Source organism: Capra hircus, chromosome 2, assembly GCF_001704415.2.
Source record: "Capra hircus breed San Clemente chromosome 2, ASM170441v1, whole genome shotgun sequence".
In the NCBI taxonomy this organism is placed as follows: domain Eukaryota; kingdom Metazoa; phylum Chordata; class Mammalia; order Artiodactyla; family Bovidae; genus Capra; species Capra hircus.
Genome location: NC_030809.1, coordinates 124,111,457 through 124,135,622, shown reverse-complemented (window position 1 = coordinate 124,135,622; position 24,166 = coordinate 124,111,457).

The window sequence follows — 24,166 nt, the reverse complement described above, 5'->3', positions numbered from 1 at the left end:
GACTCCATTAGAGAAAAAGGAAAATAAGAGGAAAGAAAAGGGTCTGTTTCATAGAGATCTTTAACTTTTACTATTTGAAATGATTTTAACCAAAATTTGGATAAGAGGATAACTCACAATCATTTAGGGAATATTTGAGTATGCTCATAGCTTATAAAGGCAGACATTTCTGGACCTCACTCACAGAGTTTCTAATTCAGTAAGACTGGTAAGGTGGCACAAGAATTTACATTTTTAAGAGAAGTAAACCAGAGAGAGAAAGATGAAAACTGTATGGTATCAGTTACAGTGTAGAAGATTAAATAAAAAGGATCAGATCAGATCAGATCAGTCGCTCAGTCTTGTCCGGCTCTGTGACCCCACAAATCACAGCACACTAGGCCTCCGGGTCCATCAACATCTCCCGGAGTTCACTCAAACTCATGTCCATCGAGTCAGTGAGGCCATCCAGCCATCTCATCCTCTGCCATCCCCTTTTCCTCCTGCCCCCAATTCCTCCCAGCATCACAATCTTTTCCAATGAGGCAACCCTTCGCATGAAGTGGCCAAAGTACTGGAGTTTCAGCTTCAGCATCATTCCTTCCAAAGAACACCCAGGGCTGATCTCCTTTAGAATGCACTGGTTGGATCTCCTTGCACTCCAAGGAACTCTAGAGAGTCTTCTCCAACACCACAGTTCAAAAGCATTAATTCTTCGGCTCTCACCTTTCTTAACAGTCTAACTCTCACATCCATACATCAGTTCATTTCAGTTCCTCAGTCGTGTCTGACTCTTTGTGACCCAGTGAATTGCAGCACACCAGGCCTCTCTGTCCATCTCCACCTCCTGGAGTTCACTCAGACTCACATCTATCGAGTCAGTGATGCCATCCAGCCATCTCATCCTCTGTCGTCTCTTTCTCCTCCTGCCCCCAATCCCTCCCAGTATCAGAGTCTTCTCCAATGAGTCAACTCTTCGCATGAGGTGGCCAAAGTATTGGAGTTTCAGCTTTAGCATCATTCCTTCCAAAGAAATCCCAGGGCTAATCTTCCTCAGAATGAACTGGTTGGATCTCCTTGCAGTCCAAGGGACTCTCAAGAGTCTTCTTCAACACCACAGTTCAAAAGCCTCAATTCTTCAGTGCTCAGCCTTCTTCACAGTCCAACTCTCACATCCATACATGACCACAAGAAAAACAATAGCCTTGACCAGATGGACCTTAGTCAGCAAAGTAACGTCTCTGCTTTTGAATATGTTATCTAGGTTGGTCATAACTTTTCTTCCAAGGAGTAAGTGTCTTTTAATTTCATGGCTGCAATCACAATCTGCAGTGATTTTGGAGCCCCAAAGAATAAAGTCTGACACTGTTTCCACTGTTTCCCCATCTATTTCCCATGAAGTGATGGGACCGGATACCACGAACCTCGTTTTCTGAATGTTGAGCTTTTAGCCAACTTTTTCACTCTCCACTTTCACTTTCACCAAGAGGCTTTTTAGTTCCTCTTCACTTTCTGCCATAAGGGTGATGTCATCTGCTTATCTGAGGTGATGGATATTTCTCCTGGCAATCTTGATTCCAGCTTGTGCTTCTTGCAGTCCAGCATTTCTCATGATCTACCCTGCATAGAAGTTAAACTTACTGTTGCTTCCTGACCTGCATATAGGTTTCTCAAGAGGCAGGTCAGGTGGTCTGGTACTCCCATCTCTTTCAGAATTTTCCACAGTTTATTGTGGTCCACACAGTCAAAGGCTATGGCATAGTCAATAAAGCAGAAGTAGATGTTTTTCTGGAACTCTCTTGCTTTTTTGATGATCCAGCAGATGTTAGCAATTTGATCTCTGGTTCCTCTGCCTTTTCTAAAACCAGATTGAACATTAGGAAGTTCATCGTTCACGTATTGCTGAAGCCTGGCTTGGAGAATTTTGAGCATTACTTTACTAGCGTGTGAGATGAGTGCAATTGTGTGGTAGTCTGAGCATTCTTTGGCATTGCCTTTCTTTGGGATTGGAATGAAACTGACCTTTTCCAGTCCTGTGGCCACTGCTGAGTCTTCCAGATTTGCTGGCATATTGAGTGCAGCACTTTCACAGCATCATCTTTCAGGATTTGAAATAGCTCAACTGGAATTCCATCACCTCCACTAGCTTTGTTCGTAGTGATGCTTCCTAAGGCCCACTTGACCTCACATTCCAGTATGTCTGGCTCTAGAAGAATGATCACACCATCGTGATTATCTGGGTCATGAAGATCTTTTCTATACAGTTCTTCTGTGTATTCTTGCCACCTCTTCTTAATATCTTCTGCTTCTGTTAGGTCCATACCATTTCTGTCCTTTATTGAGCCCATCTTTGCATGAAATATTCCCTTGATATCTCTAATTTTATTGAAGAGATCTCTAGCCTTTCCCATTCTCTTGTTTTCCTCTATTTCTTTGCACTGATAGCTGAAGAAGGCTTTCTTATCTCTTCTTGCTATTCTTTGGAACTCTGCATTCAGATGCTTATATCTTTCCTTTTCTCCTTTACTTTTTGCCTCTCTTCTTTTCACAGCTATTTGTAAGGCCTCCCCAGACAACCATTTTGCTTTTTTGCATTTCTTTTCCATGGGGATGGTCTTGATCCCTGTCTCCTGTACAATGTCACGAACCTCATTCCATAGTTCATCAGGCACTCTATCTATCAGATCTAGGCCCTTAAATCTATTTCTCACTTCCACTGTATAATCATAAGGGATTTGATTTAGGTCATACCTGAATGGTGTAGCGGTTTTCCCTATTTTCTTCAATTTGAGTCTGAATTTTGCAATGAGAAGTTCATGATCTGAGCCATAGTCAGCTCCTGGTCTTGTTTTTGCTGATGTATAGAGCTTCTCCATCTTTGGCTGCAAAGAGTATCATCAATCTGATTTTGGTGTTGACCATCTAATGCTGTCCATGTGTAGAGTCTTCTCTTGTGTTGTCGGAAGAGGGTGTTTGCTATGACTAGTGCATTTTCTTGGCAAAATTCTATTAGTCTTTGCCCTGCTTCATTCGGCATTCCAAGGCCAAATTTTCTTGTTATTTCTGGTGTTTCTTGACTTCCTACTTTTACATTCCGGTCCCCTATATGAAAAGTATATCTTTTTGGGGTGTTAGTTCTGAAGGTCTTGTAGGTCCTCATAGAACTGTTCAACTTCAGCTTCTTCAGTGTTACTGGTTGAAGCATAGACTTGGATTACTGTGTTATTGAATGGTTTGCCTTGGAAATGAACAGAGATCATTCTATCGTTTTTGAGATTGCATCCAGGTACTGCATTTCGGACCCTTTTGTGACCATGATGGCTACTCCATTTCTTCTAAGGGATTTCTGCCCACAGTAGTAGATATAATGGTCATCTGAATTTAATTCACCCATTCCAGTCCAATTTAGTTCGCTGATTCCTAGAATGTTGATGTTCACTCTTGCCATCTCCTGTTTGACCAGTTCCAATTTGCCTTGATTCAGGGACCTAGCATTCCAGGTTCCTATGCAATATTGCTCTTTACAGCTTCAGACCTTGCTTCTATCACCAGTCACTTCCACAGCTGGTATTATTTTTGCTTTGGCTCCATCCCTTCATTCTTTCTGGAGTTATTTCTCCACTGATCTCCAGTAGCATATTGGCCACCTACTGACCTAGGGAGTTCCTCTTTCAGTATCCTATCATTTTGCCTTTTCAATCTGTTCATGGGGTTCTCAAGGCAAGACTACTGAAGTGGTTTGCCATATCCTTCTCCAGTGGACCACATTCTGTCAGACCTCTCCACCATGACCGCCCCCATACCCCATCTTTGGTGGCCCCATGGGTTGGCTTAGTTTCATTGAGTTAGACTAGGCTGTGGTCCTAGCGTGATTAGATTGACTCGTTTTCTGTGATTATGGTTTCAGTGTGTCTGCCCTCTGATGCCTTCTTGCAACACCTACCTTCTTACTTGGGTTTGTCTTTGGATGTGGGGTATCTCTTCACGGCTGCTCCAGCAAAGTGCAGCCGCTGCTCCTTACCTTGGATGAGGGGTATCTCCTCACCACCGCCCCTCCTGACCTTGAATGTGAAGTAGCTCCTCTAGGCCCTCCTGTGCCCATGCAGCCACCGTGAACCTCATAGAAACAGAGAGTTAAAAAGTGGTTGCCTGGGGCTAAAAGGGAAGGGAAAGCAAGGAAAAATTGATAAAAAGATACAGACTTTCAACTATAAGAGGTATTTTATAATTTTGTCTCTCTAACGAGTTCCAAGGCTATTCTGAAAATGCTGGTCCTGGAATCACTTTAGAGAAACCACTGCTCTAATTATTTCAGGAATCAGAAAGTGAATGCAATTGTTTGTATCTTTCAATCTGTTGTTTCACACAAATCAGCCTATTGGTGATTAAGGTATAATGGAGAATTTATTGTCTAAGTCCTTTAAATTCAGTTTACAGAAAACTGAATTGACCTGGCAATGCAAAACAGTCTGAAGGCAGGGTGGACTCATGGACTGTCAATTTGCTATGTTTGCTTTAGGTTTAAATTTAACGCAGTTTAGGGATATCTTATAGAATTTTTCATAAGGGTGCAAGCCATCCTATACGTTAAACTAGCTCCCTGGTTAATTTGGAAAATTATTGCATGCTTCAGTAATCACTAAAGTCCTGGAAGGATTGAAAGAAAAGAAAAAATACACTAAAAAATAAATTAATACACTTAAACAAAATGTCACATTACTCCATGAAATGAAGAAAAGTTTTAAAAAATCCGTTCTCCATAAATACAGGAAATGATAAATAAGCACTTAAAAAAGTGATAAATTTCAGAAACTGCCCACTTTGATACCTTATATATTGAGCCCTTAAAAGATCACACTATGATATATAAGCAAGCATTTAATTTCCTTGAGACATATTGTACTTATTGACAGTTAAACAGGCATTTCATATTTTTCAAGGATTGTCACAGTGTTACACCATGTCAGTTAATTTATGTGAAAAAAGATAAAAAAAGATGCGTGTGTATGCACTCAGTAGTGTCTGGCTCTTTGTGACCCCATCGACTATTGCCCATCAGGCTTCTCTGTCCCTGGAATTTTCCCGGCAAGAATACTGGAGTGGGTGGCCATTTCCCCTTTCAGGGGATCTTCTTGGCCCAGGAATTGAACCCGTGTCTCCTGCGTCTCCTGAAATGGCAGCTGGATTGTTACCATTGAGCCACCTGAGAAGCCCAGAAACCTTTTAGTTTAAATTAAGTCAGTTCTCTTTACTGCAAGATTTCCTATACCTATAGTAGTCTAATAGGCTTCTCAGGTGGCTCAGTGGGTGAAAAAATCCACCTGCAAAGCAGATGAGGGTTAGATCCCCTGGTTGGGAAAATCCTCTGGAGGAGGGCATAGCAACCCACTGCAGGATTCTTGCCTGGAAAATCCCATGGACAGAGAAGCCTGGCAGGCTACAGTCCATGGTGTCACAAAGAGTCATTGTAACTGAAACAACGAGTACAGCACATAGAAATCTAAAACGTAAAATGAATCTGTACTGAGGGCAATCAGTGCTGTGTTTTCCAATTTACTAGACCCTGAAACTATGTTTTTATTTTTGCATTTTTTTTGTCTTTAGTTTATTCACTTGAATGTATCATGGGAATATTATTGACAAACATTACCCTATATAATTAAAGTACATGAAGACATTTCATTAAATCAGTAGTGTTTAATCTCTTCATTTTTGTGTTAGAATTTCACATCACTATTTGAGTTATTATTCTGGGTGCTTGTATTAGACAGGGTTCTCCAGAGGAACAGAATAGAATGTGTGTACACAAATACACATACACAGTGGTATGACAGAGGAAAGACAGAGATTTATTTTAAGGAATTGATTCACAAGACTCTGAGAGCTGACAAGTTCAAAATATGCAGGATGGGGCCCTAGGCTAGAGACTCAGGAAAAGGTTAATGTTGCATTCTGTACTTTGAAGGCTATATGGAAGTTAAGGCTCTCAACTGATTGGATACAGCTCACCCACTTTAAAAAGGTAATCTTCTATATTTCAAGACAATTGATTAAAATGTTAATTACATCTAAAAAATTTCTATAGGCACTTCCCTGGGGATCTTGTGGTTAAGACCATTTCCACTGCAGAGCCCTGTTTGGGGAACTACATGCCATGTGGCCAAAAATATCTATATATATATAGATATATATAGTTATATATAACATATAATATATATGTGATAAATATAGATCTTTAAAAATATAGTACTTTAAAAATATGCATAGTAACACCTAGACTGATGTGTACCAGGAAACTGGGTGCCATGGGCCAGCCAAGGTAATCCATTAAATTTAACATCATCTTCCCCCAAAAATACAACCCTGGTTAGCTTTTACCACATTTTATCCCTTTTAAAATTACAGTCATCAAGCTTCTTTTTCCTGATACTTGAGTGGCAGAAATCACAAATATCTTGGCAGAGCTTGTTAAGCTCTGTGTCAAAAAGCTGTGCACAGCTGATATGGGTTTCCTTATAATGTTACTATCAGGAAGTGATACTGGGAGAGAGAGACTGCTTCTGTTTTCCTGGTTTCTAGTCATCTTCAGTTATAGACTCTGAGATATCTGTAGGTTCACTTGAGTAATTTTGTGTTCCGCTAACATTTTAGGAATCTCTTTATCTCTCACTTATTTTCCTTTTCTGTAACTATTGTTCTTTACTTTCTTTTTGTTTCTCACAAAGTATGAAAATGTATGTATCATGAACTTTTTAAATTTACATCTTTTTATAAGTCTCTTCTAAGCAAATCCCTTGATGGACTTACCTGGTGGCTCAACTGGTAAAGAATCGCCTGCAATGTGGGAGACCTAGGTTCGATCCCTGGGTTGGGAAGATCCCCTGGAGAAGCAAAGGCAACCCTCTTCAGTATTCTGGCCTGGAGAATTTCATGGCCTGTATAGTCCATGGGGTTGCAAACAGTCAGGCATGACTGAGTGACTTTCACTTCACTTCAAGCAAAGCCTTAGAATCTCTCCTTTTAAATGTGCTTTTCCTCCCCAAAGAGATATAATACAATTTGCTTACTGTATGTAACTTTTTTGTTTACTCCTTTACTTCATTTATACAATGTATTATCACTTACTGTAGTAAGTGGAGGGCTTCCCAGGTGGCACAAGCAATAAAGAACTCACCTGCCAATCCAAGAGATGTGGTTCTGATCCCTGAGTCAGGGAGATCTCCTGGAGGAGGGCATGGCAACCCACTCCAGTATTCATGCCTGGAGAATCCCACGGACAGAGGAGACTGACAGGCTACAGTCCATAGGGTCCACAGGGTTACACAGAGTCAGACATGACAGAAGCGACAGCATATTAAGTGGTCATATTTAATCTATAAGCTTTTCTATACTTAATTCACTTTTCACAGTTGTACATAATTATTAACAATTTGAAACCTACTTCTTTCCTGTTCTAAGTGAAAGAATAATTTCACCTTGTACTTCAAAGACACCAGACTTTTCACAGGAGGTACCGTTTATATCTCCCTCTCGTTATCTTTGTATCTGTCTTCCCAATTTTATGTATAGTCTTAAGGAAAAATGCACTTCTGTCCTGTGAAACTAAACTGCTTAGTATTCAATAAATATTTGTTGGTTGGATAAAGGGATTTTGCTGACTTTTTATAACATACTGTCTCATATCATATATTTCTATTCCATTCTATTCTACCACCTATCTTGTTTAAGAAAACGTTTTTGTTTTGGCAAAATATACATAACACAATTTTTCATCTTAGCCATTTTAAAATGTACACTTCCTTGATATTAAATGCACTTAATATTGTTATTGCAACCATCACCCTATTCCATTTCTAGAAAATGTTTTAGATTATAGAACTGAAACTCCATACTTTAAAAAACAGATCTCCCATTCTTCCCTCTCCTTCACCCCTTACCACTCTCATTCTACTTCCTGCATCAATGAATTGGACATTACCTTTTAAGGAGGGTAATATATATGTGGAATCAGTATTTGTCTTTTCATGACTGAATTGTCTCACTTAGCATTATGTCCTCAGAATTCAATCTATTCATTTCTTTGGCAAAGTTCTTTCTCTTCTATTGCCTACATATTTCTCAAACTATTTTTTCTCTTCTTTATGCCTTAACTTGTGCTTTGTTAAATTCTCTGCATCTTTTTTCCTGACACAATGAAATAGCCTCCAGGTAATCTTCCTGAATATCCTGGCCATGACTAATTCATCATCCACTACTGTCATATTAGGTTATTATTGCAATTATTACTATCATATTTCTTATATTTCAGATTACAAGTTAACCAAATTACTCCTTGCTTAAAATATTATGCAGTATTCCAATTGTCTAAAATTCTCTTAAAGTTTAGGTATATGGGATTCAACTTTTGATACATTTTAAATATTAAAAATTGTGTCCTCTGAGTATAATTGCTAGATATACATTCATAATTTTTGATAACAAGGAACATGGACTTCATGCTTCATTACATTCTTGATAAAACTCAATATTCTCAAATTTGCATCTTATTAAAAAGGAGCAATTCAAATATCATCATTTTCATAATAAGATTATGGATTTATGAATTTAAAGCAAAACACAGAGTAACAAATATGTGATTGTTGACCATTTGCAAGACAGCATGGTGATTTCAGAATATGCCATCTGATACATAGGAAAGTACCTTTTATATCTGTTGTGGAAGGAACCCAAGAATGAACCACTAAATGCTGCACATCAAGTATGGCCCTGACCACATGTTATACTTTATAACCATTATTTTAAATTCAATCTTCATTATTTTACCCAAGAAGTAGACATTCTGTCAACATTCTGTGCCATTTTCAGTGAATTACTATAAAAGAGTATTGTCTAAGTGTTATAAATAAAAATTGACAGTTTGTTGTTAAATTAGGAATGTAATTTCATCTATTAATATATAATAAAGACACTATGAGCATATTTACACATTCTTATCATTGCCAGAAGGGAAAATGAAGAATGTCTTAGTAGCTGGAAGCTGAGAACTGGGTTATGAAGTTCTTAAATACAAATAACTTCCACAGAATGACAGCGTATTGCTATGTGTGTGTTCAGTCGCTCAGTCATGTCCAACTCTTTATGTATCCTATGAACTGTAGCCTGCCAGCCCCTCTATTCATGGGAGTTTCCCAACAAGAGTACAAGAGTGGGTTGCCATTTCCCTCTCAATATTGCTATGGCTCAAACTGATAAAACCAAAACACGTGGTAACCACAAAATTAAACTCAACAGATGATAAATGTAAATGCACACCTCTAATAACATCAGCTTGAAACTTGTTCCAACTTCTAGATAAAATATATCCCAAGATAATAAAACACTGAATTATTCTCTCAAGTAGCAGTAACAGAGCATAGTTCCTTCCCCCTTCCTTTTTTGTTTTTGTTTTTGTTCTGTTTTTTTTTTTTTAATATTTTAGGTGAAAATAAGTCAGTCTTTCACTATATAAATATAATTTAACTATAGGGTTTTGCAAATGCCTTTTATCAGATTACCACTATTCAAATGCTGTTTTTACTATAAATGGCTGTTAAATTGTGGAAAATAATTTATCTGCATCTATTGAGATAAGTGTTACTCTTTCAAAATAGAAATATGATATTTTACAGTGATTCAGTTCAGTTCAGTAGCTCAGTCATGTCCAACTCTTTGCGACCCCATGAATTGTAGCATGCCAGGCCTCCCTGTCCATCACCAACTCTCAGAGTTCACCCAAACTCATGTCCATTAAGTCGGTGATGCCATCCAGCCATCTCATCCTCTGGCATCCCCTTTCCTCCTGCCCCCAATCCCTCCCAGCATCAGAGTCTTTTCCAAAGAGTCAATTCTTCACATGAGGTGGCCAAAGTATTGGACTTTCAGCTTTAGCATCAATCCTTCCAAAGAACACCCAGGACTGATCTCCTTTAGAATGCACTGGTTGGATCTCCTTGCAGTCCAAGGGACTCTCAAGAGTCTTCTCCAACACCACAGTTCAAAGCATCAATTCTTCAGCACTCAGCTTTCTTCACAGTCCAACTCTCACATCCATACATGACCACAGGAAAAACTATAGCCTTGGCTAGACGAACCTTAGTTGGCAAAGTAATGTCTCTGCTTTTGAATATACTATCTAGGTTGGTCATAACTTTCCTTCCAAGGAGTAAGCGTCATTTAATTTCATGGCTGCAGTCACCATCTGCAATGATTTTGGAGCCCAAAAGAACAAAGTCTGACACTGTTTCCACTGTTTCCCCATCTATTTCCCATGAAGTGATGGGACCAGATGCCATGATCTTAGTTTCTGAATGTTGAGCTTTAAGTACAGTTATTAATCTGCTAATATTTACCAACCTTAACTCCACTGACTAAAATCACTTGGTCATTATGTATTTCTACTGTATATCTATTACAGAATTATCTTTTTCTGACATTGTGTTATGAAATTTCAAGTTTATGTCATGACTGCATTATTCTCCACTTTTATATTTTTATAATGTCTTCGGTTTTCATAACATTGGTCTCAATTTCTGGCTGTGAGCTACTCTCCTGTCCTCATTTTCTTTATGGAAGAGTATTATATAATTCTTATTATTTGCTCCTAAAGTTTTTGATAGAATTCGTTAGGAAAAACATTTTTGCCTGAGGTAATTTTAATGGGAAAACCTGTAACAAATTAATTTTTTTAAAATAAGTTTTGGGCTATTTAGGTGACATATTTCCTTTTCAAACAACTTTGGTAGTTTGTGACCCATAAAAATATGTCCATTTCAACAAAAAAATTACAATTTTTAAATCTCTTTATTGGTATCCCTATGTGTTCAACACGGTTCTCCTGATTGTTTTTAGTTCTTTGTCCTTCAGTGTTTTGAGCATACTTAAGGCAGGTAATTTAAACTCTTTTTCTAGGAAGTCCAATTTCTGGGGTTCTTCAGAGATCTTATTATATTTCTTTTCATGAATGGGCCACACTTTTCTGTTTTTCTGACTGCTTTATAATTTTTTACAAAAAGTATTTCTGATATTGTAATATGGTAATGGCAGTCCACTCCAGTACTCTTGCCTGGAGAATCCCATGGAGGGAGGAGCCTGGTAGGCTACAGTCCATGGGGTCGCAAAGAGTCGGACACAACTGAGCGACTTCACTTCACTTCAACCTTGAAATAACATTTTCGCTTCTTCCTAGAGAATATTATTATTGCTTATTGAGGGCTGTAGTCATCCACTTGTTTAGTGATTTTTTGAATTATTTAGCAAGGACTGTGTACTCAGTCACTCAGTTGTGCCTGAGTCTTTGCCACTTCAAAGACTGTAGCCCTCTAGGCTCCTCTGTCCATGGAATTTTCTAGGCAAGAATACGGAGTGGGTAGTCTTTTGCTAATCCAGGGTCTCTTCTTGACCCAGGGATGGAACCCACATCTTTTGTGTCTCCTGCACTAACAGCCAGATTCTTTACCACTGTACCACCTGGGAAGCCCATAGAAAGGACTTTATCCCTTGACATATGCATCATTGTGTCTACATTCAGTTAGTGAGTGACCTGACAAAGATTTCTTTAAATGCCTGGATCCAATAAGAGAAGAAAAACATTCTGCTGCTTTAAATTCTTTCAACAGTATCTTACCAGGAAGCTTTTTCAACCTCATCAGGTTGAAATAGCTAGACTCTTTGCTGATTTCTCAGCAAACTGTCAGATCAAAACACACAATTCAGGTTTTGAAAGACTGGGTTCTTATTGCTCATCCTGGCATCAGCAAGCTGTATTAGGAACGTGGACCACATTTTCTATATCTACCTAGCATAGAGCCAGGAGCATGGAATTGTAGATGTTATGTTAAATGTAAAAATTCAGTGAAATGTACCTGTTTTGTTTGTTTGTTTGTTTTGAAATCAAGCCTCTACTGGACACTGCAAGTGCTGAGCTAGACTTTATACTTCTAAAATAACCAAAGCTAGGAGTTCTTGCCAGTTCAGTTGAGTAATTGACCCATGGAACTTTCTTACTCTACCATCTTCCATGGTATCACTTGGTGAATTTTTAAAAGTAGAGATTACTTCAGAAAATATTCATTATGCTTTTGAGGATATTCTAAAGAATTGTGCATTCATTTATATTTTCTAATCAAACTAATTCCTTTTCTCACCCATCCAACTTTCTGAAACCTTTACATATTCCACAGCTTTCTTGTTTTCATCTCTGATTTTCATCATAAACAACTAATTTGAAATTAGAAATGTCATTTTATCACATTTTTTCCACTCTTGTTATGTTTGGTATATTCTTAGATTTCTTTTTTATATGCTAGTTTCTATTACCAATGAATGACACAAAAAGTAAATTGATAAAATAATAAAAAATTTTAAAAAGCTACTGAATAAATGAATGAAAAAGTAAATAAGAAGAGTCATTTGAGGACCTGAGGATATATAGAAGAACCAATTGTCAATTCCTGATGCAAAACAACAGTAATTAAACCAATTAAATGAACCACCTTAAAAATGCTTTATAAAAGAGTAATAAAAATAAGCATGTATTGAACATCTTAACATAAAAGTATTTAGGATTATGATTCTTCTTACAAAGTAATGAAGAGGAGCTCAGTAGTGAAATGTTGCCAAGTGAGTTTCTTAAAAGTTTTATAAAGAAATCAGAAGCTATCCTACTGAAACAAAACAAAACAAACAATAATAAAAATGGAGTGTTCGCAAATAGAGCAATGATGCCTTTGTTCATAACATTGATATATACTATAAAACAGAAGACAAAGAGTTCTGTAAGGTTCACAAAAGTATACTGAGGAAACAACCAGTGGTGCAGGTATAGAACTGAGAGGTAATGATGTCTACCAAGATAATGAGGGCAATTTAAGTGAGTGTGTTTGGCGAGCTCTCCTGCACTAGTGGTGCTGATCTGCAGTTGAATGAACAAATAGTTTAGCATAGAATGAATGAAGGTTATCACACTGTTATTCCTTTTACATGAGAAACAACATATCTCCTACCTACTACTAAGAATTTTATAACTCAAGTGAAAAAGTAATCAGAACCAGAAGCAGTATCAATTCTTATAGTATATGAAACAAAAAGATCTATACAAAATGCATACTGTGCTATGTAAAACAAAATAAAACAAGAAGCACCCCTCTGACTCAAACTTGGTATACAATTAGGGATCTCATATTGGAACAAAAGTTGTATTGTCTGTTTTCAGCTTCCTGATAAATTATAAATTTATCTCCTGGGTTACTAGAATTGCTAGAAAATGAACTTTTGTTATATTTTCAGTTGTCTATACTACCAGTCTAAAAGAACATTTCTTCTTGAAGTAAATGATTACATGAATTTCATGATTAGCTTATTTATCAGAAAATATGTTAAGCTCAAAAGCAGCAATTACAGAGAGAATATTTTAAAGAAATTAGAAGTTTTCTTAATGAAGAGAAACACAGGAACTGTAATAAAGAAATGTTGGAGGGCATATGGAAATTATATTAATTCTATCTTATTTGGATAATTATTCTGATATTATGTTTTAAATCCACAAAGTGTAGTCTGTAAGTTAAAGCCAAATATAAAAGAAAGAGTATGAAAATGGCCACTTTACAATTTTACCATCTGAAAATGCATTAATATTAGCATATTCAATTGAGCTATGACCAAGAAAGAAAATGATAATTTTATATAACATAATTTAGAATTAATCATTTGACAAAACTTTTGGAGCATTCAAAACTGTTAGTGTTGGACTAGACTCTTGAGTTACTGTGTGAGTCATTCATAACTTTCAACATAAAAAGTTCTTTTGAGAAATCTTCATACCAAAAACCAATTTTCAACAATCTACTTCATTTCCCACCCAGCACATTTAGCATAATGATATTTAGCCATCTTATTGTACATCCAACCAGTCCATTCTGAAGGAGATCAGCCCTGGTATTTCTTTGGAAGGAATGATGCTAAAGCTGAAACTTCAGTACTTTGGCCACCTCATGCGAAGAGTTGACTCATTGGAAAAGAGTCTGATGCTGGGAGGGATTGAGGGCAGGAGGAGAAGGGGACGACAGAGGATGAGATGACTGGATGGCATCACTGACTGATGGACATGAGTCTGAGTGAACTCCGGGAGTTGGGGATGGACAGGGAAGCCTGGCGTGCTGCGATTCATGGGGTCGCAAAGAGTCGGACATGACTGAGCGACTGAACTGAACTGAACTGACTGTACATCTAAGTCTCTCAATTGTTTTCAGACTATCAGAAGAAAGAATTGAGTGAAAAGGACACTACCAACGTGATATATTTATCATCAGCAAAACTATGTATTAGGTTTATTGGATTATTCAAAATTCCATAAAACAGCATGGGCCTTATATTTTTCTATCTAATAACTATTTCTGTTAGAGAGGAAGGATGAAATGGCACAATCTAGTATGGTGTATGCTTGAATACTCTGATTTCAGATCATGTGGTGAGAAGCGGAAGTTAGTTTCTTTACTCCGCCATACTTCTCCTGGTCAAATAACTATGTTTATGAGAGATTGTTATTTTAAAGGAATACAGAGAGAATTAATCCTAAAACTGACTTTTATTTTTATTTCCTAAGACAGTATTGGCTAACAGATAATTTTTAAAAGGAACTAGGGTATTTTTAAAATATCATATATTTAAAAACATACTGAATAAAACCAGCAGATAAATATAGTTAATCCGATTGTATTATAAAAAGTTATTCCTAAACCAATTATGTTCATTTTTAAAAAATTTTAATCAGATATTAATTACAGATCAATTAATTTGTATTATTGTATAGTATTTTCATTACATTGATAAGAATTTATTTACTTTAGCTTTCCAAAGCCTGAAAGTGAAAGTGTTAGTTGCTCAGTCTTATCTGACTCTTCATGACCCCAAGTACTATAGCCCACCAGGCTCCTCTATACCTGGAATTCTCCCAGCAAGAGTACTGGAGTGGGAAGCTGTTGCCTTCTCCAGGGGATCTTCCCAAACTCAGAGATCAAGCCCAGGTCTCTTGCTTTGCAGGCAAATTCTTTCTTGTCTGAGCTACCAAGGAAGCCCAGAATATATTTAGTCATTATGTCAAATGAGAAATTAATTTCTTATGATTTTTGCATTTTTAATTAGTCAATTATCAATAAAAATCAAATACCAGAGCAGGGTACATATACACAGCTTTATCAAAAACTACTCTGCCCTCTATCATACTCCTAATTTTGAAAATAATAGGTCTATCTACTCTTTGCATTTATTATAAATGATAAGTAGCATTATTTTGTTTCCATAACCTCTAAAACAAATAAATGAATTACATCATGTATATTTCTAAACTTGACATGTTATTAATATATCTTACAAAGTATACTGAATACTTTTCTGCTTTTTACAGTAGTTCATAAAACACATAAGACACTTATATGAACTGAAAATGAAGTACTTACAATGGGTGAAAAAACCTGAGTGATATTTTCTTAGTCCATTGGATTGAAGAAGAATGAAAACAGTTGTAATGGATGATAGCCTCACCTTCACTTCTTGTTGGTTTTCTGAAATGACACCTACTACTATCTCCTTCTGAAAGAGATGGGAATACCAGACCACCTGATCTGCCTCTTGAGAAACCTGTATACAGGTCAGGAAGCAACAGTTAGAACTGGACATGGAACAACAGACTGGTTCCAAATAGGAAAAGGAGTATGTCAAGGCTGTATATTGTCACCCTGCTTATTTAACTTATATGCAGAGTACATCATGAGAAATGTTGGGCTGTAGGAAGCACAATATTCAGCATATTCTTGGAATCAAGATTGGTGGGAGAAACATCAATAACCTCAGATATGCAGATGACACCACCCTTATGGCAGAAAATTAAGAAGAACTAAAGAGCCTCTTGATGAAAATGAAAGAGGAGAGTCAAAAAGTTGGCTTAAAGCTCAACATTCAGAAATTAAGATCATGGCATCCAGTCCCATCACTTCATGGCAAATAGAAAGGGAAACAGTGAGAGACTTTATTTTGCGGGGCTCAAAAAATCACAGCAAATGATGATTGCAGCCATGAAATTAAAAGATGCTTACTCCTTGGAAGGAAAGTTATGACCAACCTAGAGAGCATATTAAAAAGCAGAGACATTACTTTCCCAACAAAGGTCTGTCTAGTCAAGGCTATGGTTTTTCCAGTAGTCATGTATGGATGTGAGAGTTAGACTATAATGAAAGCTAAGTGCAGAAGAATTGATGCTTTTGAACTGTGATGTTGGAGAAGACTCTTGAGAGTTCCTTGGACTTCAAGGACATCCAACCAGTCCATCCTAAAGGAGATCAGTCCTGAGTGTTCATTAGTAGGACTGATGCTAAAGCTGAAACTCCAATACTTTGGCCACCTGATGAGAAGAGCTGACTCATTTGAAAAGCCCCTGATGCTGGAAAAGATTGATGGCAGGAGGAGAAGGGGACGACAGAGGATGAGATGGTTGGATAGATCACTGACTCAATGGACATGGGTTTGAGTGGACTCCAGGAGTTGGTGATGGACAGGGAGGCCTGGCATGCTGTGGTTCATGGGGTCACAAAGAGTTGGCCATAACTGAGCAACTGAACTGAACTGAACTATCTCCTTCAACTTATTCACAGTTGGTTGAGTCTGGGACTCTGGCGTATGCTAAGGTCAATGCTGCCTCAGAATGCTGCTTATAATTCATTGATGTTGTCTACAATGAAATACTTTATGAGGTAAGGTAAAAAGCAAGAGTAAACGTTTGCCTGTAGAGTGGTCAACAAAGTTACATACCCATATGAAAATTTGAGTTTGTCCAAAAGCATATCAAGCTGATTGATGGGTTATTAGACCAGGAGCAAGCTTTCTTCCTCTTGCTATACAAGTAAAATTCCTCAAGCTCAGTGCTCCTTTCTTGCAATGCAATTTACTGAATAGGCAAGCTTCCTTTTTAGCCCATCAGTGTCAGTTTGATCACTATTAGCTCTCTATAGGCTTTGGAAAGGTTCCCTGGTCAGATGGTGAAGAATCCATCTGCAATGCAGGAGACCCAGGGTTCAGTCCCTGGGTCAGGAAGATCCCCTGGAGAAGGGAATGGCCACTTCAGTATTCTTGCCTGGAGAATTCCATGGACTGGCTCCAGTCCATGGTTTCACAAAGAGTCAGAAGAGACTGAGTGACTAACATTTTCACTTTCAAGCTTTGGAAAGCACAGGAAACTGCTCTAGTTACTGCTTATTTCCCATGAATAATAAAGTCCCTCACCTCTAATCCAGAATCTTGTGTCTTCTAACACCAAGTTAGTAGTGGGCTAACTTGTTAGACTGACATGTGGTAAAATCACAGATCTTTCATGGTTCTTGACAGTTTCCTGATATAATGGTGCAATTTCCAGTTCAGCCTAAATAATGGCCACAAAGGGTGAATGTGAAATAAAATTTCCCAAATTAAAAATACATTAAACTTTCAGTTTAACAATCAGGACAAAAAAATCAAAGCCGCATACATCAACATGACAACTGTTTGCTCCAGAATTTTTTTTCCTCAGATACTTATGTAATCCAGTGAATAATTTCATTATATGTGTCAATAATTTCCCCTAATTGATTTTTTCAAGATAGACTGTACATATTAGCCTATTTCTCAGGACACTAGTTCCTTCAAATGAACAAAGCATTTTCTTATTAAACAACTCTTTATTTAACTAAATTTTATTCAAGATCTTCCAGTCCAAAACTTATACAATTCACCCAATTGAGTTCAGATTTCCAACAGTGAAAGACTCACTGTAAGCCACTGAAATCCAGATCCCAAGTCTCCATAAAATTCTCAGGCTTCTTTTGTTGAGACATTAGTAAGACTTTATTAAGTTGGTCCTCTTCCTTCGTGCAGGAGGTAATAAACTTGTATCTGATTCATTGGGTTATTATTCCGTGTGTGTGTGTGTGTGTGCATGTGTATGCATGTGTGCACGTGTGCCTGTGCACATGTGTGTGAGAGAGAGAGAGAGAGAGAGAATTCTGGGGTTAACAGTATTAATGGCTATTTTCAGATGTCTACAGCTCTACTAAGCTTCAAAAATACCCTATTAGGTTTCAGGGTTTTTTTTTTTTTTTAACCTTTTGGGTTTTCTTTATTTACTTCACCAAATAAGGGGCAACCATATTTTTAATGGCTTGCAATGTTGCCAAATAACAATGAATTTCTCTGAATTATCTTCAGTGTGTCGCAAGAAAATGCACATTAACCACAAACTAAAAAATATGAAAAAGAGGATGGATTGCTAAAACAATGTCAAGAAGCAATTGCAGCATCATATAAAATAAATATATAAATGAATTACTTGAAATATTTTCCTCATTAAACTAATATTAAGCAATTACAGAACTTTAAAAATCATTGAATAAACTACTAAGGAAAAAAATATTTGTCCATGCAAAGCTTGCTTTGTTTCATTTGTATCAAATAATTATCTACAGAATTCAAGGAGAATGTATCTGCAGAATTCTGGCTTTCTTTTACTTCATATCTGGCAATCAGGAAAAGCTATAAAAGCCAGTAATGAAGAACTGCATGATTCAATATTATATATTTTGAATTAGCAAGTCTTAATTTTTTTTAGTTGTCATATTATACAGAATTTCAGTTCAGGTCAGGTCAGTTGCTCAGTCATGTTCAACTCCTTGTGACCCCATGTACTGAAGCACACCAGTCCTCCCTGTCCATCACCAACTCCCAGAGTTTACTCAATGCCCATTGAGTCGGTGATGCCATCGAACCATCTCATTCTCTGTCGTCCCTTTCTCCTCCCACTTTCAATCTTTCCCAGCATCAGGGTCTTTTCAAATGAGTCAGTACTTTGAATCAGGTGGCCAAAGTACTAGAGTTTCAGCTTCAGTATCAGTCCTTCCAAAGAATATTCAGGACTGATTTCCTTTATAATGGACTGGTTTGATCTTCTTGCTGTCCAAGAGACTCAAGAGTCTTTTCCAACACCACAGTTCAAAAGCATCAATTCTTTGACACAGCTTTCTTCATAGGCCAATTCTCACATCCATACATAACTACTGGAAAACCATAGCCTTGACTAGATGGACATTTGTTGGGAAAGTAATGTCTCTGCTTTTCAATATGCTATCTAAGTTGTTCATAACTTTTCTTCCAAGGAGCAAGCGTCTTTTAATTTCATGGCTGCAATCACCATTTGCAGTGATTTTTGAGCCCCCCAGAATAAAGTCTCTCACTGTTTCCCCATATATTTGCCATGAAGTGATGGGACCAGATGCCATGATCTTAGTTTCTGAATGTTGAGCTTTAAGCCAATTTTTTCACTCTCTTCTTTCACTTTCATCAAAAGGCTCTTTAGTTCTTCTTAACTTTCTGCCATAAGGGTGGTGTCATCTGCATATCTGAGGTTATTGATTATTCTCCTGGGAATATTGATTCCAGCTTGATTCTTGTGCTTCATCCAGCCAAGCATTTCTCATGATGTACTCTGCATATAAGTTAAATAAGCAGGATGACAATATACAGCCTTGACGTACTCCTTTCCTGGTTTGGAACCAGTCTGTTGTTCCATATCCAGTTCTAACTTCTGCTTCTTGACCTGCATACAGTTTTCTCAGAGTCTGGTCAAGTGGTCTGGTATTCCCATCTCTTTTAGAATTTTCCAGTTTATCATGATCCACATAGTCAAAGGCTTTGGCATGTAGAATTTACCAGGCATTTCATCTTATTTTTTTTTCTTTCTTTCTTGAAGTTATTGGTATGAGAGGGATGATTTCATTATTTTTACCAATGTGAAATCAAATGCAAACTCTCTCCATTTAAGTTCTCTAGATCAGATTTTTCTTCATAGTAGTCAAGCCCGCTTTAACAGAAATAATGTGGTTATAGCTCTTTTTCTAAGTATGCTAAGCTTTGATTATAGGCTGTAGCAGAAAAAGCCTTTGACTACTACAGAAAAATGTGTCAAATACAATTTGAAACTTTAGTAAGCTGCAATAGGGAAAATATCTGCTACCTTTCAGCTAAAAAGTCTTAAAAAACATTTAAATAAAGTAGATTAAATTAAAACTTATTGATCCTTAATTTTAATGTATACTTAATAATGAATAAAGATGACATTTTTTCTGTTGATGGGTGGGTGAGGAAGACAGTAAAAAGTCTTTCAGTAATTTTCAGACTTTGTAAAACAATACCAAGTCTATCATCCCATGCCTAAGCTTATTTAATATTAATAATAATTATGTAGCAAAAAGCAAAATTCTGCTTAGCTTCAGTGCCAAAGAAGTGAAACTAAATTGATCATAAACTATAAAATTATCTATCAACATCACTAATTTAATAGATTTTGAAATAGAATTTTTCTTAATATCTATAATTGTATATATATAGACCTGTTCTCTTTTTAATTAAAATGCTATCTTCTAGTGGTATAATTTCAACCCAGTTTTATGTATTAAAATTACTATTTAAAATTATACATCATTTATAGGTAATAAATGTAGACAGAGTCAGGCACTATGGAAAGAATCAAGCTCAATAATCCAATGAAACAAGCAAACCTATAGATTATTGATGATGCAGATAACATTTGATATCTAATCAGATAAATGTGCTGGAATGACACAAATCCAAATCAAAAGATTGTTCAAAGTCAAGGATTAGTAAAGTTGGATAAAGTCATACAAGCAGACCATTCTAAGTACTCAGATCAAATAAGTATCTAGGATAGCAAGATAAGCTTGAAAGATCAGGCAACCATGAAAGCATACTAGGTGGAAATGCAAAGTCAAGGTTGAAAAGATTACATGAAAATATAGTTTTCAGCTTATATTTAGCAACAGAAAGAAGCAAGTATCTAAGAACAGAGGGCTTTGATTATGAGGTTTGATAATTCAATATTCTTCCTTTTACTCTAAGATTCTATAGAAATGCATTAAATGTTCATGAAGTACAATTTTTATGTAATTACAGCATGTTCCTCTTTAAAAATCTACATACAGAGAATGAACAATATGAATTAAGAAACCAAAAAAAGGAGGGAATGGGTAATGAGAAACTCATGCCACAGATCCAGATATCTAGCATAAGGAGCAGTAGAAAGAACTATTTTTGAAAATGGGTCAATGTTTCTTGAAGCAAGAGAGCATTATAATCTCTTCAAGGATTCCAGAATCGTGGTTAGAGTATGAGTAAAAATGATTATGGACAAATGGGCAAGATTCCCAGGGAGAGTAGTATAGAGTGAAAGTTGGGTTTGCTAGTACATTATTTGCTAGGGTCCCCTGGTGGCTCAGATGGTAAAGAATCTGCCTGCAATGCAGAAGACCTGGGTTTGATCCCTGGGTCAGGAAGATCTGCTGGAGAAGGAAACGGCAACCCACTCCAGTATTCTTACCTGGACAATTCCATGGACAGGATCCTGACGGGCTACAGTCCATGGGGTTGCAAAGAGTTGAACACGACTGAGTGACTAACATTTTCACTTCATTTTACAAACTAGTTTACTGAATTCCACTTAGAAGCCAAACTAATTTTTAGATTTTCAAATGTCGTTTTTGTAAAATATAAGTAAGTGGAATATATCTAAATTCTGCTCATAATTCTAACAGAAAATCAGTGGAAATATCACCTGTAATGGGGTAAAATACAATTTATCAACCCATGGACTACAGAAGTATCTCCAGGGTGGTAGAAATAAAATTCTAAATTGAAAATCATTAGGAAAGTAAGTCATGTGTGGTAAAATAAACTTAAAAGCCAAGACTGTGAGCTTGGCAAAACTGACATTAAACAATAAATCAAGAAGACAGAAGCTCAGAATGTGAGGAACAAATCAGAGTTAACAGTATAAAAGAGGTTCAGGCAAGTCATTTCATGAGTAAGCACAAGAAAAATGTTAGAGGCCCATTTTTAGATATATCAGCAACATGATATAGGAGTATGCTGGATAGCTCAAAGTAATCATGTGTAACTGGTCAGAATGTATGATGATATGTCAAACTTAATTCATAAAAAATGTAACAAGTTGGAGCCTCACTTTTAAACTTCCTCCCTGGAGGTCAGGATATAATATATCTTAAATTTGACATTTCTAAATAGTTATAGTACTACAAAATTGAACTCCAGGTTTTGAGTTCCAAAAATATTAGGAAAAGCATTTGACAAAATTCAATATCCATTTGTGAAAAAAACGTCAACAACGTAGGTGTAGAGGGATGTACCTCAACATAGTAAAAACCATGTTTAACAAACCCACAGATAGCATAGTTAACAATGAAAAACTGGAAGCTTTTCCTCTAAGATCAAGAATAAGGCAAAGATGCCCAATCTAATAACTTTTGTTCAACCTAGTTTTGGAAATCCTAACCATAGCAATTAAGCAAGAGAAATAAATTAATAAAAATATACAAAGGAAGGAAAAAAGAAGGAAAACTGTCACTATCTGCAGAAGACCTGATACTATATATAGAAAATCCTAAAAACTCCATCAAAAAACTGTTACAACTAATAAGACAAATTCAGTAAAATCACAGGATTCAAAATTAATACATGGATGTCAGTGGTGTTTGTATACACTAATAATGAACTATCACAGAGAGAAATGAAGAAAGAATTCCCATTTATAATTGTATCAAAAAGAATAAAATACTTAAGAATAAACAAGGGGATGAAAGACCTCTGCCCTGAAAACTAAGAAACTGAAGACACCAATAGTAAATGAAAATATATTCAGTGTTCATGAATTTGAATAATTAATATTTTAAACTCATTACTACCAAAGCAATCTAAAAATTTAATACAATTCCTACCAAAACTTTAGTGGCATATTTCATAGAACTAGAACAAATAACTCTAAAATCTGTATGCCAGCCACAAGAGATTGCCAAATAGCCAAAACATCTTGAGAAGGAAGAATAAAGCTGGAGGTATCATGCCCTGATTTCAAACTATACAATAATAATATAGTACACTACTGGCACAAAGATCAGTGAAACAGAACGGAGAATCTAGAAATAAACTTATACATATAAGGACAATTAATGTATGACAAATGTATACAATGAAGAAAGGGTTGTCTCTCTCTTTGAGGAAGAGTATTGGGAAAACTGGACAGCCATATGCAAAGAAAAAAAAATAGACCTCATCTTATACTATACAGTAAAATTAACTAAAAACTGCTTAAGCTTTGAATGTAAGACATGAAACTATAAAATTGCTAAAAAAAAAAAAAAATCCCATAACCTCATTGACATCAGTCTTAGCAATGTTTTTGTGGATCTGACTCCAAAGCAATGAAAACAAAAGCAAAAGTAAACAAACAGGACTACAACAAACCAAAAAGCTTGTGCACAGCACAGGAAACCATCATCAAAGATAAAAGGAAACCTGGATTGAAGAAAATATGTGTCCAAAATATAGGAACAACTTGTACAACCCAGCAACAAAAAACAACACAGTTGAAAAATCGAAAAAAATAGGCAGAGGATCTGAACAAACATTTTTCCAAAGAAGACAATGACATGGCCAACAAATACATAAAAAGATGTTCAACATCACTAACTATCTCAGAAATGCAAATCAAAACCACAATGAGATATCACACTTGTTAGAAGGGCTAGCATCAATAAGATAAGAAATAACAAACGGTAGAGAGAATGGGAAAAAGGAACCCTTGCGCACTGTTGGTGAGAATGTAAATTGGTGTAGCCACTATGGAAAAGAGTATGACAATTTCTTAAAAACTTAATAAAAAACTACAAATGCTTCAGCTCTTCTACTTTGGATATTTATCCAAAGACTATAAAAACACTAATTTTTAAAGATACATGCACCCCTATGCTCACTGAAGCATTATTTACAATAGCTGAGATTTGGAAGCAACCTAAGTGCCCATCAGTGGGTGAATGGATAAAGAAGATGTGACATAAATACACAATGGAATATTAGTCATAAAAAAGAATGAAATTCTGCCATTTGTAATAACAAGGGTGACCCTGAAGATATTATACACTAAGGGAAATAAGTCAGATGGAGAAAGACAAATACCATATAATTTCACTTATATGCAGAATATAATAAAGTAAAACAGAGAAACAAACAAAATAAATAAAAACAAACGCATAGATATACAGAT